The sequence below is a fragment of the Mirounga leonina genome, unplaced genomic scaffold, assembly GCF_011800145.1.
Source record: "Mirounga leonina isolate KUSES-001 unplaced genomic scaffold, KU_Mleo_1.0 Mir_91, whole genome shotgun sequence".
Classification (NCBI taxonomy): Eukaryota; Metazoa; Chordata; class Mammalia; order Carnivora; family Phocidae; genus Mirounga; species Mirounga leonina.
Window position 1 is genome coordinate 27020122 of NW_023270839.1, and position 18893 is coordinate 27039014.

Genomic DNA, 18893 nt, shown 5'->3' on the forward strand with positions numbered 1-18893 from the left:
ATTCGAACTTATGGAGCCTATGCCATGAAAAATTAAGTGTAAGAAATTACTGTTTCAATTGTTATATTGACAAAACACATTGACATCTCACTACCATTTATGGCCTTGGGTGATGATTAAAAGTAATGATATAACTACTTCACGGTGCATGCTATGATAAGGTGTTTACTTGGAGATGTGTCATGAGCCTGTGTTTTTAAAAGATGATATGTAGGGCGCCTGGGTGGCTCAGTTGGTTAAGCGACTGCCTTCAGCTCAGGTCATGATCCTGGAGTCCCTGGCTTGAGTCCCACATCAGGCTCCCTGCTCGGCGGGGAGTCTGCTTCTTCCTCTGACCCTCCCTCCTCCCATGTGCTTGCTGTCTCTCATTCTCTCTCTCCCAAATAAATAAAATCTTAAAAAAAAAAAAGAAAAAGTTGATATGTATCATTGAAATTAACATAAAGGAATCCAGAAACATTCTCTCTTTGTGGAAAGATCAGGTGGGAATCAAGAAGACATGGCTTCTCACTCTGGCTCAGCTCCTGGCACTGTGTCTCATCCCTGACTACCATCCACTTTACTTTCTCATCTATAGAAAGGAAGCAGTGCCTAGGGAGGGGAAAAATGGAATAGATGGTTTCTAAGGACTCTTCCAGCTCTGCCATTTCTATGGTGAAATTCAAGGGATTCCTTTATTGAACAGTGGTCCAGAACATTTCCTTCCATGCCTATCTTGTGCATCATTTGCTTCTAAAACCCTGAACTCTTGCTTTCTCAGTAACTCTTAGCTTTGCTAGTATGTTGACTCAGAAATTGCTCAACTGCTAACGATCATTATCCCACTTTAGCAATTGCTGAGAAAGTGAGAAAAAGGAACTGGGCTGGGGGCAAAGAATCATCCCTAGGATAATGGATTACTATTTTTCCTAAATTAGAAAACAAGTCTTGAGCTGACAGCAAATGTGAGCTTGCTCACATGGCTAGTGGGAAGCTAGGAAAGAATGTGGCTGGGCCAGGCCCCCATTGGCAAGTTCCATCCCTTTAGGTTTCTTGGAGCCAGCAAAGGCACTTTCTGATCCCACAGTCTTCTGCCTCAGAAGGTTTCATGGAGAGGCAAGGGGCCTCTACCAAAATAGAGGACCCTTCCTCCTGAGCCTCCCATGTATTCCTTTCCATTGTTGGTGGCATCTGCTGTCTGATGACAACTGGGCTTCTTGCCATCACCAGGGCTTCCTTTTGATCCCTGGTTTACATGGCTTTCTGTTGAGCAAATAAACACACATGCATCCCCGCCCCCAACAAGACAAAGGCGATTCATTCATAGTAGCTGCTGCCCAGCTGACAGATGTTCTGGCCTCCTGGCCCTGCAGCCCAACATGCTGCTGACCCTAAAGGTGAAAGGCTCTGTCATCCATTCTCATCCCCCAGTTGGCCAATTGCTATACAGGATCATCCAAGAATTTTGACATTTGTCTTTCCTCCCCCACTCCTGCCCCCTCAGCTCTTAGTGGCTCTTAGGACAGAGCTGTTCCCAAAGTGGCCTTTGATCAGGTCAGCTGGAGAATGTAAAGGATGGGCCATGCGGTCAGGGTTGCCTTGCCACAGCTGCTCAAATCCTTCTTCTGCAGACCTGACTGTGCCTTTGCAAAGACAAGGCCATGAGGAGCTCTTTTAGGCACTTCCCCACAGAGAGAGAGAGAACAAGGAGAAGCCCCTTTGTAGGAATTTAATGGCTGAAAAAATAAGTCCCACCTTTCTGGCTTTATCATGATGTTGGGGCTCAATAATCTTCCTTTCTTTGCTAGTTGACAGCCTAGTGGGGGGAGAAAAGACCTTTGTTTGCTAACATGCTGTCCAGGTTTTAGAGTCTAGGGGACTGCTCAACCAAATGGTTGTTGAGCCCAGAGAAGGAAATGTTGACTTCCAACGGGACGCTCATGAAGGTTCTACAGAGGAGGTGACATTTGAGCTGGGCCAGAGGAGAAGTAGAATTTCATTGGACAGAAGTAGAGATGGGAGGGCCTTCGGTTATGCAGCTGCTTCTGTGTGAAGGCAATAGAATGCAGAGCCAATCTGAGCAGCAGGGAGGGTGGAAGAGAAGCTGATGAGGCAAGAGGGACCACACCACCACAAAGATGCCTTCCAGTTTGTCAGTCAGCCCACCTAAGGGTCCTGAGCCCAGTTTGAGTAAAACTCTTTAGACCCATTTCTTCGTAGAAATTCAGAGGGTTTTGAGAGAGAAGTAGCCCCTAAGGAGTCCTTAAAAGGAAACTCCATGATCTGAATTCAGCTGACTCCCTTCCTGTCTAGGCTTTTTTGGAGTCTTCCAACATTTTTCTACATAAGTTACTGAGTGTTCTATGCTTGTACCCTAAACCACAACTAACCAGAAGGGCCGCAAACAGCCTATTAGCTTATCTTTGAGAGCTATAAGACTCTCTAGAAATCACTATGGTGCTTTTCAGCTCTTTTCATAGGAAATCATCTCTGGAGCAAATGATCAGGTGCACTAGAAAGAGGGTTTGAGTCACGTGTGACAGCATTAAGGAGTCAATTTCACTCTGCCAATAGAGACTTTCAAGAATAAAACCCTAAAGAGCCTGCTCCCACCAGAGCTGTGAGGCTTGAAGCTCTGGACCTCTGGTGCCACTTGCAGACCACCACCAGCTCCTCCTCTAGCCCTACACTGGGAGCCAGCTCCTGCTGCTTTTACCTCCTACAAGGAAGAGCATTTTCCCCAGATTACATCCATCTTCATGCCTTTTTAGTGTATCAAGCGATTGAAGTTCCCTGTTAGCACAACTATTGTTTTTTTGTTTAAAAGTATAACAACAAGAACATTTCCCTTAAGAAAATCATCACCCCCAGAAACAGAAAACAATAGTAGGGGACAAATTGGACACCAGTAGAACTGAAGGCCAGCAAAGTGTGATTAGAGAAACAGCAGGAAGGAGAAAGAGGCGAAGAGAAGTGAACAGAAAGCTAAGAAAGGACACCACCTTCCTAGGAGAGAGAATTCAATCAGACCAGGGGGTGGAGAAGCTGTCAGAAGAGAAATCAGATCCAAAGGGACCTGCCACAGTAAGGGAATGGCTATAGAAAAGCTGGACTTTTAAGGTAACTTATAGGAGGCAAAGGCTAGAAAGACTGAGTTTAGAGGCTGAAAAAATTTATGTGGGAAAATCCCCAAAGGCAATTTCTCACACTGGGCAAATTGTCAATCTGAATCCAAGTAGTTGAGTTGGCCATGTTGCCCCTTGTCATTTGCCTCCCCGTCTCTGATATGGAGATTATTTGCACTATTCTATGATAGTTCTTGCCCAACAATGGCAGACATTAAGCATAAAACATAGAGAGCAGAAAGCTTCCTTTCCAAATTAGGTCAACTTAGCCTTTTAGATCCTGGGTTTAGAAGCCTTTTAGAAGCAGGGTTCACTTCATTCTGGATGGCGAGGCTACACCTCTAAGGTCAAGGATTCCCCACCACCACCACCACCCAGCCAGGTGTATAAAAGGTCAAGCAGAGAATGAATGTCTCCTCCTCCCTCCAGAGGATACTTAGGATCAGGAGCCACAGGTCTGCATGTTGGATCAGAAGCCACAGGTCTGCATGCTGACCCTTCTCTGGCTGACCCACTATGCCTGCTTTCCTTCCTTTTTTTTTATGCCACCATCCAATGCATGCTACTACTCTCTCAGGCCTGAGTCTTGTGCTCTTCATCCCTTGGTTGACTAGACCTGATTTATCTGCCAACTTTTCCATCAAGTATCATTGGGTTGCTTTGTCTTTCCAAGACTAGGGTTACTGCTTACTAAATTCAACTCTCTGGGAATGACTAGAATCCTGGGGAAATACTGGTTATATCTGGGCTTAAAAACAAAAGTCCAAAGGGTATGATGCTACCAAATGGTTCTTGGAAGTTGTACAAACATTTTTAAAGGAGTAATATTTAGGTAATGATTTCTCTGCCAAAGAAACTTTTTCACAAGATCCCTCTGTATTCTCTACAAAATGGTAGAGCTACAATTCTAAAACAGCAACAAAGGGAAAAAGAAGAACTGGATTAAATATTTAAAGTGTGAACTTCTTAAATAAGTTTCCCCTTTTATCTTTGTAGTATCATTCAGTTGCCCCTCTTGACCATTTTTTTGTTCTCATCAAGCAATTTATTACCAACTCCTCCCCACCCATGTCAACTCCAGTCCTCCTCTTTCTCATTTCTGCCTACAGACTCTTCAAAATATGTGCCCATACTGTTTCTGCTGGCAGACATGAACTAAACATCAACCTGATGATACTCTTGCAAATTCAAGTGAACAGTCCTGATCATAGTCACTCTTTGGGGTCCCCTCTCCCATTCTACTGTGAAGCATCATTACTTGCTTGAGGGCATTCACTGAGAGACTTTGCCTAGGCCCAGGAGTGTATCATTGACTCTCCCTCCAAACACAGACTCATAGAATAATGGGGCTGAGGGTCAACCTGACCACCCTCAGAGAGCACTTGTCATTCCAGCCCTGAGTTCTCAACTTTTAGCCATTACTCCCTATAAATAAATAATGGCCTATTTTCATCTGGGCAACCTTGGGCAAAATGTCATTCCTGGAGAAAACACCCAGAGTCTCCTTGGGCTTTTTCTTACTTTTCTCCAGCTACCTACCTCACTACAGATCACAGTCTTGGACTGAAGGTGTCCATCACCATAACTAGCACCACCTCCAATCTCTGCCTGTCGGAAGTTCCTTGTCACCTTCCTAAGTCCAGCTCAAATGCAACCTCTTCTGGCAGGCCTTCCTTGATGACCAGCCTACATCTTTCTCTCTTCTGAAGCCCCATGGCACTTGGAATTGCCTTTGCTATGGTACTTGGCACTTTCTACCATAGACAGTAAGCTCCTCGAGGGCAGGATCCATGTCTGATTCATCTCTGGGTCCCCTGCAGGGATGAGCCCAGTGGCCCCTCTTGGAGGTATGCAGGAATGGCTGAGGAAGGAGTGAGGCTCTAAACCTGGCAAGATACACTCTGTCAATAGGCTAGGAGGAGCCTGGGCCTGGGTTCTACCTCTTCATAAAGCTAGTTATTTCCTTTCCCCTTTCATTCTCACTACCAATCCATTCCTGAAGGACCTCTCTCGTTCACTATCTTCAGCCAACTGTCACTACGGGACAGAATCCTCTGTGAAGGCTTTAGCAGTTAACAGCTTAGAATGTTGCTGCTCCCAGAAGTCTTTGCACTCAACAGTAAGGGTGCGATGGGATGGGGTTGGGGGAGTGCTGAAGGAGGTGAGGGTGAAAACCTTGAGTCCCCAGTGACATGTACTCTTATTAGAGGATTTAGGCATGACAGGCTGGGCAAGGAAAGAATTTGGGGGATTGGGAGAGCTATTTCTTGATACCCCTCCAATCATAGCCCTTTAGTATTCTGAGCTACTTTTGTTCTCTTTCTGCCTATGTCTTTTTTAAAAAGATGTCCTGGCACAGAGTAGCCCTTAAATAAATTGTAATCATTAATATCAGTACTAATAAGTCAAGAACATAAACAACATAGACACATAGCCCACCCTAAACACATGAGTGCTTGGAGGTGCCAAGTATAGATGTAGATAGATTTTGTTAGAATTTCTGAAGTGTCAGTGCAGGTTTTGACACTGAAGTGTCAGTGCAGCCCAACCCTACATTGGGCTCCCTGGTGGTAGAAACAGTCTGAACAAAGATAAGGAGGTGAAAACCAGCAGGTTGTGTGTGCACAGGGAATGGCCAATGACTGAAGAGAGGGCTCTCCTAAAAGACTGACAAATGGAGTTGGTTAGATGGCAGGAAGCAGTGAGAGGGGAGAGAGAGTCCAAGTTGAAGAGAGACATGATGACAAATTCAACTTTGAGTTGTTGGTAGGTTAGTAAGAGGAAATGTCCCCTAGGAGCCTGAAGATCCCAGGCTGTGAGTAGATAGGTAGGGCCCAGGGTCACAGGGAGTACATGGATCCTGCAAAGCAGCAAGTGCAAAGGAAAGGGCAGGGTGCAGCATGCAGGGGGTGTTCAAATGAAAAGATGGGGTGGGAGAGGTGATGGTGATAGTGGTGGTAGATAGTGCTTTTAGTACCTTTGAGCTCTGCAGCAGAAAAGTTCAGAAATACAATGCCATGGGGGAAAAATACAGGATGGGGGACAGAGAAGTTATTAGCAACCTTAAGTGTGCTCTAAAGGCAACTTTGCTTAAATTAAATATTGACATTGTATCTACTTAATGATTTAAGAAATTAACATTTTTGCTGTTTTTCTGGGTTGGAAGACATATGGAAGGCTCCATAAATAGTGAGTTGAAGTTCCCACTTGGCGCTCTCCCTGGTGCTGGATTTGCATAGTGCATTCCTTGTCTTAGGGGTTTACGGAAACCACTGCTTTCTCCCTATTCATATCCGTTTAGGTGCTAGCCAGGAAGTAAATCTTGCCAAATAAAATCACCTTTACATGACTTGTGCTTCTCCTCCACCCAGTATCACTAAGGCTAATGTTTGCTGCAAAGTTTTGAATGGAGACAGCCGTCCTTTCCAGGAGTAAAACTCTCTCCCTATTTTTTTCCAAACCAAATCATGTTCATAGTGGTTTTTAGGGGGTGGTAAGATTATGGAGAATGTCTATTTTCTTTGCATTTTCCAAATATTACTTCCATAGTTTAATTTGTATTTTTTAAAGAAAGAAAAGTAGATTGGAGATGATTGGAGTTATCTCTCTTAGAAAGTCTTATAAGATAATCATAAGCTGTGAAATTCTCAGTGACATGGCATTGCCTCTGTGTCTCTTTTAAGAGAAAATTCTCAGCATAATATTCAGGTTTTTAGAATTTATTTATTTGTAAAGATTATTTATTTTGGAGAGAGAGCATGCAAGTGGGGGGAGGGGCGGTGGGAGAGAATCATCAAGCAGACTCCCTGCTGAGCATGGAGCCCCAGGTGGGGCTCTTTCTCATGACCCATAATCCGCTTAAACAACTGAGTCATCCAGGTGCCCCTAAAATTTATTTTTTAAGAAGATAAATGCACAGAAACTCTGTAAGGTGAGCTCTAGGATTGCAATTCAAAATAGATAGTTTACGGGGCGCCTGGTGGCTCAGTGGGTTAAGCATCTGCCTTCGGCTCAGGTCATGATCCCGGGATCCTGGGATGGAGCCCTGCATTGGGCTCCCTGCTCAGCAGAGAGCCTATTTTTCTCTCTCCCTCTGCTGTTCCCCTTGCTTGTGCTCTCTCTCTCTGTCAAATAAATAAAATATTTTTTAAAAAGTTTACTACTCCAAATGACTGCTTTTCTTCCTTTCAATGTAGGACATAACCTGTGAGTATCAACTCTTCAGTGCATTACAGGAAAATTTTGGATTTTGGAAGATTCCTCAGAAAAGAACTGTAAGGTCATGGCCTATGTTATATGTCTAAGAAAAATTCAGCAAGCAGGGATGAATGGAGAACACAGTCATATGCTTCGGATTGTCTCAGAACCAAAGTCAGACACTATGAACTTGACACATGAAGCACTAGGTGCTGCTCACTGCCCTCCACTGTTGTCTTCATATCCCCATGCTCTGAGCCAGCTGACAATGTCCCCTGAGTCCCTACATACTTTCTGCTGGACTGTTGTTAGGCTTTCCTTTCTTTCTCCAACCTTTAGCTTTTTTTTTTTTTTTTTTTAGATTTTATTTATTTTTTAGAGAGCAAGCGAGTGAGAAACAGCATGAGAAGGGAGAGGGTCAGAGGGAGAAGCAGGCTCCCTGCTGAGCCAGGAGCCTGATGTGGGACTCGATCCCAGGACCCTGGGATCATGACCTGAGCCGAAGGCAGACGCTTAACCATCTGAGCCACCCAGGCGCCCTCTCCAACCTTTACTAAGCACCTAGTATGTGCCTTTTACTGCACGTTTGCTCTGAGATGATAGAAATGGACATAATAGATCCCTTCCCTAAAGAGACTCAAGAGCCAAAAGGAGAGGCAGCTACACCAAGGTGACAGTAAAGCAGATTACTACTGGCCCAGAGGCTTATACAGGGTGTTAGGGAGCACAGAGAGCTCCTAATTTTGTTTGGTGGAAGAGGGTGGGGAATAAATAAGGGAAGAGGGTCATAAAGGAGGGGACACTTGCATTAATTCATCAGGTATACTGGGGAGGGGGCAATGGGAGAAGATCTGGGGGTGGAGACCCAGAAAGAAGAGCCAGGAAGCTACATCAAGAGAAGGGCTCAGGAATGATGAAGGGACTTACCTGGGACCTATTCTGCCAAACTGTTAAATGGAAGACTGAGCCCCATGGACTGACATGAGGGGGTAGATATAGTAGGTGGAATTCTAAGATATAGTAAGTGGAATTCTAATTCTACTATAATTAATTCTAGAGTAGGTGGAATTCAGGTCCCCAAGATTGCAGCCCTCTGTAGAACCCTCTCCCCATGAGAGTGAGTAGGATTTGTGAAGATATGATTTCACACCTGTGATTATGTTACCTTATATGGTAAAAGGGGTTTTATAAACGTAATCAAGGTCCCTAATCAGTTGACTTTAAATTAATTAAAAGGATGATTATCTTGGGCCTGAACTAAGCAGGTGACCTTTTTAAAAGGGTGCAGGTCTTCCCAGAAGTCAGAGTGATTCCAAGCAGAAAAGAGGCTCTCCTGTTGACCTTGAGGAAGCAATCTGCCATGTTGTGGAGAGAACCACATGGCTAGGAACAGCATGTGACCTCTAGGAGCTGGAAATGAATTGAACAAGCAGTGAGCTTGGAAGAAAACCCTAAGCCTCAAGTGAGATTGCAACCTTGGCTAACACCTTGATTCCAGCCTGGTGAGACCCTGAGCAGCTATCCCATACCTATGCCCAGACCCATGTGGGATAATAAATTTATGCTGTCTTAAGCTTCTAAGTTTGTGGTAATTTGTTATGTAGCAACAGAAAACTAGTTCAGTGGGTAAAGAAGGAGTAAATGTTAAAGATGGAGGAGGTAAGATCTAGAGCCCTATGAGAAGCTGGGGAGCAAGAAGCATTCTGGTCAGCTGGTCAGTCAGTGAGAGGTGCTGAAGTATAAAGTCAGGCAAAAAATCCCTGCCTACTTCCTAAGGATCCCTGTGATAGGAACTGAACCCATGACTTTCTTTCTCAAGAGGAATGGTCAGGTGAGTGGTGCGGGCTGAGGCTCTATGACTTTTCCTGCCCAAGAAGAGACTGGTGGAAAGGAGATAATCCAGAGATGATGTTTATATACTGGGGAGATGTCAAAAATGTGTTTCGTTCAAAGGCAAATACTTCATTTTTGTACCATGAAACTTGACAAGTTTCTTCCTGAAATTTAGTTGTTTCCTAGAACTTTCTTTCATGTTGTTACTTGCTACCAAAGATGCAAAAGCAAACTCTTGCATTTTGTGGTGCATTTCAATTCCTTCAAAATACTGAAAAAAAATCAAAGTATAGCCAGTTTATTTTTCCCTTCAAAGGAGCCAATATTTGATTTTTCTTCTTCTTTTAAAAAAATTTGGGTCACACTGGTGAATCATTTCAATGTTTGAATCATTTTAGAAGGTCCAGAGGGGCTATTTCTTTAACACTGGAAATAATCAGAGGTTATACAGTATTATACATAGGAAGGACAAATAGCTTTAAAAAAGAAACTCCTCCATCTCTTTTTCTTCTACCATCTCAAGGACGCTAAGTCTTCACTGAAAATAATACACCATTTTTCATGACAAAATTATCTTCAGACAAAATTTTAAAGCTCTAGTAAATTGTGCAATAGAATATCAAGTGCCTATTCTGTGAGAAAAGTATGGCATAGTGTTGTCACATCCACAGGTGGAAGCAAATTACAGACATTTAAAGACGATTAACAATACAGGATGATTATATGTGGCACAAGGAGTCCAGATAATCAACAGTATAATTGCAGGGGAAGGAAGAATTGCCTAGAGTCCAGGTGACCAGCCCATCTTTGGAGGAGGAGTGATCTCCCATCAGTGGTAAGGACTGAAAAGGGGAGGGCTGGCATAAGGCAGGAAAAAGTTGGGAAGGTTGGAAGAGTCTAGACATATTTGTGTAGCAATAAGTAAATCAGTTGGATTGAAGTTAGGATTCATGTCAAAGGAAGTAGGGGAGATGTGGGGAAAATATTACTGAGTCTAGGCTTTTCCTATATGCAACGGAAAGCCACTGAAGTCTTTTGGATCCAACAAAAGAAAATATTTCATGAAGACCCGTGGTCAGTTGTGTTTGTTTGGATTGGTGGCAGAGAGCCTATTGGGAGTTTATGGCAAAAGTGATAAGGTCCCAACCAGGGCAGGGGGAAAGGAGATGGGAAGATGACATTCAAAATATAATATACAGACAAATCCAAAAAATGTGATACCTCTCTAGGGAATTTATTGATGTCACAAACCTTCAAAGATTTTGGCCAAGACCCAGCTTGTTTGGTGGGGACCAGAGGTCTCAGGCAACCTTCCTTTCTCTTTGCAGAGAAATATAATTGTATGTGAGCTTACAGTGACGTTTTTAGAGAATCAGCTCATGACTAATTGAGAACTTCAGTGGGAACTAGAGATAATCCCACCACCCTGCTGCTACTACTCCCCACCAAGTAGTCCCTCCTCCATCCCCAAATCACTTTCGTGGTCAGAAGAAGAGGTCCTGGAAAATGATCCCACCCTTACCTCACCCTTCCTTTCTTTGTCTCATGGTCAGTTTCTGAATTTATTTTTGAGAGAGGGGATAAGAATTTGCTTGAATTATACTCCAAGGAGATACAGGTCTGGGGAACCTACGGTTTGGCTTCTCAGTGGACTTTCTCTCTCTCTTTCTTGTGAGCCCTCAGGTCCCACTATTGGTATTTCTTCCCTCAACTCCTCAGAATGACCCATATGTCACACAGAAAACCTCTGTGGCTCTAGTGGTGTGAGAAGGGAAAACAGTCACCCCAAAGTCTTAAGGCTGGTGCAGAGGAGAAAACAGAACCTATACTCAGGATACCTAGGTTCTAGTCTACATTTTCCTTGTCAGGACCCTGAGAAAATCACATCACCCTTGAGTCTGTCTCCCTGTCAACCATGTAGGAATCACAAAGGTGTGCTGGATTGTCATGAGGATGGTAAGATAAGTAATACACAGAACACACTTGCTGATGCATGGCATCTACTTGTGATAGCTAAATGGCTGACCCTTACTCTTTCTCCCGCTTTTTATCTCCTTTCCCAGATTCAACACACCAGCATTACTTTGATGTAGAAAGAGAAGGTAAGCACAAACAATGAATCATGGAACACTATATCAAAAACTAATATGTAATGTATGGTGATTAACATAACATAATAAAAAAAAAAAGCTAAAAAAATGCCTACCCTAAAAAAAAAAAAAAAAAAAAAAAGAGAGAGAGAAGGTAAGTGCTTTCAAAGAGAAAAGATAGCAGAGATGGCCTGGGGGAGTAATCTTCCTTATGAAGAACTTTGTCCTTGGCAAATGGCCTCAGCTCCTTCCACTCATTTTTTTTTTTTAATATCATATTTCATCCTTTTTTTTCCACTTCAAGTGCTACTCTGGACACCCTCCAATGTCTTAATTTCCCTTTTGAGTTCTGGAGCCCCAAACCTGGCTCTATTCTCTAAGACAATTAGGCAAGAAGAGTATTACATGGAGTAATCTTGGCATTTTGTAGAGTTCACAAAACTAAAAGTAGTACTTTATATACTGTTTTGTAAAAGTGATTTGCTATTGGTTCTCCTCAGAAGAGAGAGACAATCTTTGATAGTTGTTTTCTAGAAAGGGAATGCCCCAGAATCAGGCTGGGAAATGCTCTCTAACAATGTGTTGCCGTTCTGAGGCACAGAAGAGACCTTAAGAAAGATTTCAAGCTTGGATCTCAAATTTCTAGTCCAAATTTCTGTTATTTCACTGAACTTTGAGCTCATTAAGGGCAGGGATGATGTTATAGCCATTTTTGTAGCTCCAAGATATAGCACATAGGGACATTCAATACACCTTTGTTGAATGAACATCTATATCAAGTATCAACCCAAGTAAGGCAGAAAACTTGGAGCCGTAGACTCCTGGGACCTGGCACCATCAGACCAGCGGATATAGGATTCCTAAATACAATAGTTTCTATCAATGGGCCTCTGCCAGTAAGTCCTAGGGGAGCACCAACCAAAAGAGATGGATTCTAAGTGTGTGGCTAGACTTCCAGGTCCAACCAAATGGAGGAGGGACACTGTACTCTCTCTCACAGTGATTTACAACTAAACACTCTGAACAAAATACGAACACACAAAGCAATTAATTAAGGACTCTGAAAAGTAAGTAAAAGCAAGTAGATTGGGGAAAGAAAGAAAAACTCAATACCTGACCTGACCAACATGGTGGCAGTGAGTTTCTTAGAAATTTTCTCCTGGCTTTGACCTGAGGGTGAGCTGACTCATGAAACTGCACAGCAGGCATAGACAGCAACAACTGTAAGAACCAGCCCATCTTCCTGGACAAATGACTTGGAAAAGGGGCCCTTGCAGCCAGAGTGTGTGGGGAAAATTCTTTTTTTTTTTTTTTTTTAGTTTTTGTTCTCATATATTTTCTCTCTCAGCTCAGTCGCAAGGCCAGATGCAGCTTCCAAACTCCACTGCCACCCCCATAGCAGCAGCTCGGGCACCTAAAATCCCTGTAAATCTGTACCTCTGGATAGAAGAATGTAGAAAACGGACCCCTGCTATGTGAAGAATATAAGGGGAGTCCTCATTTTTTCTCTTTTCTCTTGCCACTTTATCCAGAGGGCAGGCCTAGTAGAATGAAACTTTGTGATGTCATTGTGTTATCTTTTCCCTTGAGAATTGGTCAGATTTTCCTGGTTCTTATCACATCGGGTAATTCTGGATTATATCTTAGATATTTTATATGGAATGTTATGTAACTCTGGGTCCTGTTAAAATCAGAGCATGATTTTTGTTTCGTTTTAGCATTCAAGCAAACCAGTTAAGTGCAGACTGCAAGTCCTGTCTCACCTGCTGTATGCAGAGATTCCACTGTCAGTTCAGGTTCCAAAGTCTTTGCTGTGCATTTGGGTGTATTCCACACATGCAGAGCTTAGAGGTAAAGCCCAGGACTTATGTTGGTTCATACATGGAATCCCTTTCTCCCATTCTTTCCTCTCCAGGATTTCCCTCACATTCTTCAGCTCCCAGAATCACCTTTCTCTGGTCTCCTGGACAGAAAGATGGGGCTCTTTCTCAGAGTTATAGCCACTCATGACATCACAAAGTTTCATTCTACTAGGCCTGCCCTCTGGATAAAGTGGCAAGAGAAAAGAGAAAAAATGAGGACTCCCCTTACATTCTTCACATAGCAGTTCCCCTGCCTGGGCCTCAGGTCCTCATCTAGAAAATCTCAGGGTTGAACTACATGATTTTCTAATTTCCTTCCAGCTCTTAAATATCACCCATTATCAGCTCTTCTGTGAACTTTTCTGTTCAAAATGATAACATTATCAAAACCTAATGCTATGAAGCAAGAAACCGCTTTCCTGCCAAGTCTTTTCACCCTTTGTAATGGTGCAAATGACTGAAATGGAGATGCTCACAGAACAGAACCAAAAACGAAGTTTCGTAGCAACCAGAATGGAGGTTGGCTTTCCCCAACAGCTTCCTGCAGAGCTGTTTGAGCACCATGGGAAGCCTGGAATTCATTGCAAAGGAAAGGAAGCTGTCAGAAAACTTTTCACTCCCCATAAATGCATTTCCAATCTTATCATGTTTCTCAGAAGCTAAGGAATGGAATGGAATGCCCCTATGGCCTCAGATTCCTAGTTTGATGTCAAGTCTTGTCAGAATAGGTTAAGTCTGTGTCTGTAAACACAATAACTACCACTTACATAGCATCTTAAAGTGAACAGAACAGTTCTCTTTCATGCATAATCTCATTTCATCCTCCCCACCACCAACCTCTGCAATAGGCTGTAGCAATCACCTCCTGTTTCCTCAGAGGAAACAGTCTGAGAGAGGTTGAGAGTTTTACCCCAGGCTATCTAGTACTAAGCTTGAGAACGTGCCAACTCTCTGGCTTCCAATTCTGTCCTCTTTTGCCACCACCAGGAACCAGAGGCCCTAAGCAATGCCCAGAGCCAAGCTGTGACCTGCAGCTACTGGGCAAGAGGCCAGTTACTCCACATTTTAAGGCAGGTGTAGTACATTAGATCCTCTCAGATCATTCCTCCCAAGAGGAACGCAGTGTTAAGAGTTGGCTCCAGGGGCGCCTGGGTGGCTCAGTCGTTAAGCATCTGCCTTCAGCTCAGGTCATGATCCCAGCGTCCTGGGATCGAGCCCCACATCGGGCTCCCTGCTCCGCGGGGAAGCCTGCTTCTCCCTCTCCCACTCCCCCTGCTTGTGTTTCCTCTCTCACTGTGTCTCTCTCTGTCAAATAAATAAAATCTTTAAAAAAAAAAAAAAAAGAGTTGGCTCCAATACACTCTGTCCCTCTCCCAGTCCCTCATTGCCACTAGCCAGGCTACTTGGCATGGAGAGGCTCTCTGATATTAGACACAAGCTCTTTGGAAAATGTCTTTCCTCTCCTCCTTCCAGCTGCTTGAGAATGTGCTTGTCTTTGAGTCAAGTAGGCTTGGGAATTGGTGGTTGCTTCTTCAGGTTTTGCCATTGAGGGGCCTTGAAGGGCTTTGCTGCTTGGCCCCTAACGGGCTTCCTCTCTGCTCTCCTCTCCCCTGAGGAATTGCTCTTCCCTCCCATTCTTGCACATTCATTCAGCCTCCACTTTGCATTGATGTGCCCGGAGGTCGTCCTTCCCTCCCTTCATAAGCTAATTTCAGCTCATTTATTCACACATTGTCCCTTCGTTTTCAAGAAAAATACAAAGTAGTCCCTTTGAGTATGATAATTCTGAGTCATTGCATACCATCATTTCAGAACAAAAAGATGTCAAAACGTGGGCGGGTTCATTTCATCTAGCAAGGGAGTAGGACTTCTTTGTTTTACCCTTAATGACTCATTCAACCTGAATCAAAGCTGAGTAGTCTTGGCCTTTGACCAGGAGGCTGGGGGGGGGGGGGGGGGGGGAGGAGCAGGGTGTAGTATGTATCACCCCAGCTGGGGCCATGTCCATGTGGCATGGAATGGGCAGAAGGAACTGAGAAAATAGAATGGTAGATGGTGTCATATGAAGCCCTTGTTCATCTCTGGATCTCTATTTTCCCATCTATAAAAACCTCAAAAGGATCACACAAGAGTGGGTTGGGACTGGGGTACATGACCTCACTATAACTATTTTCCTGAATCACTGTGCTTTCCTACTTGGGCATTGGAAACTTGATTCAGGAAAGGAGGTTCAACCCTCACCTGGCTTAGGTACCTGAAGAGGTGGAGAGAGGAGGCTTTGCTAGCAGACTTAGGTTTGGATCCTGCCTCTGCTACTTCCTGGCTATGTAACCTTGGGATAAGTATTTCATTTATAAAAAGAGAATAGTCTTTATCTTGATAAGGTCATTGTGAGGATAAAATGTAATATCTGCCACAATTATCTCAGGGACTTCCCTGACTCACATACAGGATATATAGGACAGAGCACAGGTAAGCTGGGTGGGCTTGGACAGTCTTTTAATATCCCTCAGTTTCTTCTTTGGTAAAATTGGGATAATAACGTGCTTTACAAGAGGTTTCTGAGAGTTAGAGATGATATAGTAAAGAGTCCAGCATAGCACTAGGACCTTAAGTGGTGCTGCTGGTAAATTAGAGATTATCAGTATTTACCTTACCTAGGGCCAGTGCTGGGTCAAAGCAGGAGACAACAGTGGGTTTTGAGCCAAAGAAGGTGGGACCAAGATGCCATCAGTATACAGGCTGGGCCAGTACCTAGAGATGTGGTGCAGGGTGCTCAGACAGGAGATGGTGTCTGGCAAGAATTCACACCCCAGGACCAGAGGGGCTGCCCCATGTACCTACACATACAGCTATATTTTCCACAGTGTTGGGTTCAGGCAGTTTCCCTGATGGGTTCACAGGCCTCAGTACAAGCTGCCAGACAGGGCTCTGCAGAGGCCTAGAAATAGGGTAGTAACACCCTAGGGCAGTAGCTCTCAACATGAGGACCCAGGTCACTGCAGAAGATTCACAAACATAAAAACATTCCTTTTGGGGAAGGAGGACTTTTTGTTTTGTTTTGTTTTGTTTTGTTTTTCCCTGGTGGAAACTGGGATCTATGGGATTTTGGTCATGCTGGACTGTCTAGTGGTTCACAGACCTTTTGAGGTTCCAACACAAGTGGCCTTGGGGTACCCAACTCTGAACCAGTCTGGGAGAGCAATGGGATTGTCTCCCCAGTCCCTCCCTTCAGCAAGTTTTAGTTGCACACCCTGGAGAACCAGGTTTCAGTATATCTCCCCCCAAAAACCATGACCAAACCATCTGCTAAACAAATCACACACTGTTCTGTCTCAATAATCTTACTTGCATCATTGTGCAGCCTGGAATGTCCTCTCCACTCACCCAAATCCCATCCATGTAAAAGGCCCAGCACCATTCCTAACTCTTCTGGGAAGCCCTCCAAAATTTTTCTAGCCCACAGAAATTATCCCTTCCTCAGAACACATGGTCATGCCACCATTTTCTTTCTGGATAGCTCTTCTATGGTTTTGTTTGTTAGCATCTGTCTTTGGTACTTTTAATTTTTTTCTTCATAAATATTGGTTTCCTCCATCTTTCTCATTTCTTTCTTCCAGCTAGTCACCAAAGCCTGTTGGTTGTACCTATCAAAATTATCTTAAATCCATCAACTTCTCTTTACCTCTCAGGGTCATTCTCTGGTTCAGGCCACCATCACTGCAGCAGCCTCCTGAGAAGTCTCTTGCATCTGGACCAACCCTTCCAATTCATTCTCCACCCTGAGCCCAGAGGACTGTTTCTAAAATATAAATCTGTCTCAAGATGCCTGGGTGGCTCAGTCGGTTAAACACCTGCCTTCCGCTCAGGTCATGATCTCAGGGTCCTGGGATCGAGTCCCACATCGGGCTCCCTGCTCGGTGGGGAACCCACTTCTCCCTCTTCCTGCCTCTCCCACCTGCTTGTGCTCGCTCTCGCTCTCTCTCTGACAAATAAAATCTTAAAAATATATAAAAAAGTAAAATACAAATCTGCCTCAAGCCCTTTATCCCACTAGCCTCAAGAGAAAATATAAACTTTCCAACAGACTTTTCAAAGGCCTTCATTTACTGGTCCCTGCCCACATTTGCAGTCATGTTTCTTAACATTCCCCTCCCCCCAACCCCTTCCACCATTATCACAGGCCTGCCACATTCTGGCCATGATAAATCCTTATTAGCTCCTCACACACACACTCTCCTGGACATTCTATCTGGATTCTTCTTCCTTCCCACCCACCATGCCCCTCACACAGCACTTGATTCACCTACACATATTCAGTCTTCAGGTCTCCAGTTCAATGTTCTCTCATCCACTAAGCCTTGACGCCTGCCGGCTCCCCAACACACACTCCAGTCTCGGTGACCTACCCAGAGAGGGGACTCCTACCCGGTCCCCTCCCCATCGCCATACTTTTAATTCCATTTTATAGTATTGTTTTATACTGGTATTTGTCCCCCAGTAGACTATAAGCAATTTCAGAACAGAAAACATATCTGCACAGTTTATTGTTACATACCCAGTGCTGGGCCCAGTGTCTACCTTTCACAGATGCTCAAGAAATAATTTTTTAATGAATGAAAAGAATCTATACATCCAAATCTTCAAGGGCAATAAAATTTTATGTGCTTCTCTGTATCTCTCTCCAGCGCCTGATTCAGAGGCCTGTGTATTCTAGGTACAGAGGGAAAAAAAGTAATGCCCTCATTTAAATAGAATGCTCCTCTATTTCTTGGTGTTTCCCTTTCCCAGACTGAAGGCTTTTTGAACTACATGCTGACAGGAATGCAGCTGACAACATGGTGACCTAGATCTACTTCCAGGGGTGCTAGATGAGCAGGAAGACCCACAAAATTCAAGGCCTTCAGAAGCTGAATGGACCACTCATCAAGGAGGAGCTGGAAAAAGCCTTGATGGAATCCAGAAATTCAAGTTCTCATCCTGGTTCTTTAATTCAATAGCTCTATGACCACAGACAAGTCACTTAGACACTGGAATTCAGTTTCCTCATTGGTAAAATGTGGTAAGGAAAAGGACTGATAGTTTATCTTCACATATAGCTCTGAGTTATCATTCATTAATAAACATGTCACCACATTCCCACCAGAGGTGAGGAAGAATTGGGCTGTTTCCAACCTAAAGATCAGGATACCCATATCATTACAAACAAGGTAAGTGTTTTTATAATTATACATATTATATGAGGCTTTAAACTTAGTAGTGAGTTTTCATATTTTTAATTCTTAAAGTAACTGTGGCAGAGGCAGCTATATGGGCATATCAATATCCATTATTCCCCTCTTGCCTATCAATTTATTAGAAATGGCAATATGCCCAGTTAAAAACCATATTCCCCAGCCTCCCTTGTAGCTAGAATGATCATGTGACTAAGTTCTAAAAGATAAAATTTGAGCAGAAATGTCATGTGTAGCACCCATGTAAAGCCTCTCTAAAGGGGGAGAATACACTCTTTGCCTTCCTTGTCCTCTCCTTTCTACTGGCTGAATGTGAACAAGATGCCTGGAACTTGGCAGCCATAGTGGACCATGAGGTGATGTGCTAAGAATGGTGGGGCAGCAGGACAGAAGGAGTTGGGTCCCTGACACCTGGAGCCACCATCCCAGCCCTGGGTTATTTTCTGTTGGACCTCTTTGCCATAAGAGAGAAATAATTTCTATGTTCCTTAAACTACTGTTATTTTAGTTTTCTTGTCACATGTAAACCTAACCCTAATTGATAAAATAATCATCTATTTTATTCAAGACCCT

General features: G+C 43.7%; 1 long non-coding RNA gene across 1 annotated transcript; it reads left to right on the forward strand.

Moving 5' to 3' along the window:
* The first annotated feature begins 9883 nt into the window (after positions 1 to 9883).
* LOC118003000 lies at positions 9884 to 18320 on the forward strand. The gene is made up of 3 exons (XR_004677237.1): positions 9884 to 9969; positions 11198 to 11236; positions 17878 to 18320. It is a non-coding gene; the product is annotated as an uncharacterized LOC118003000 (long non-coding RNA).
* Positions 18321 to 18893: the final 573 nt, after the last annotated feature.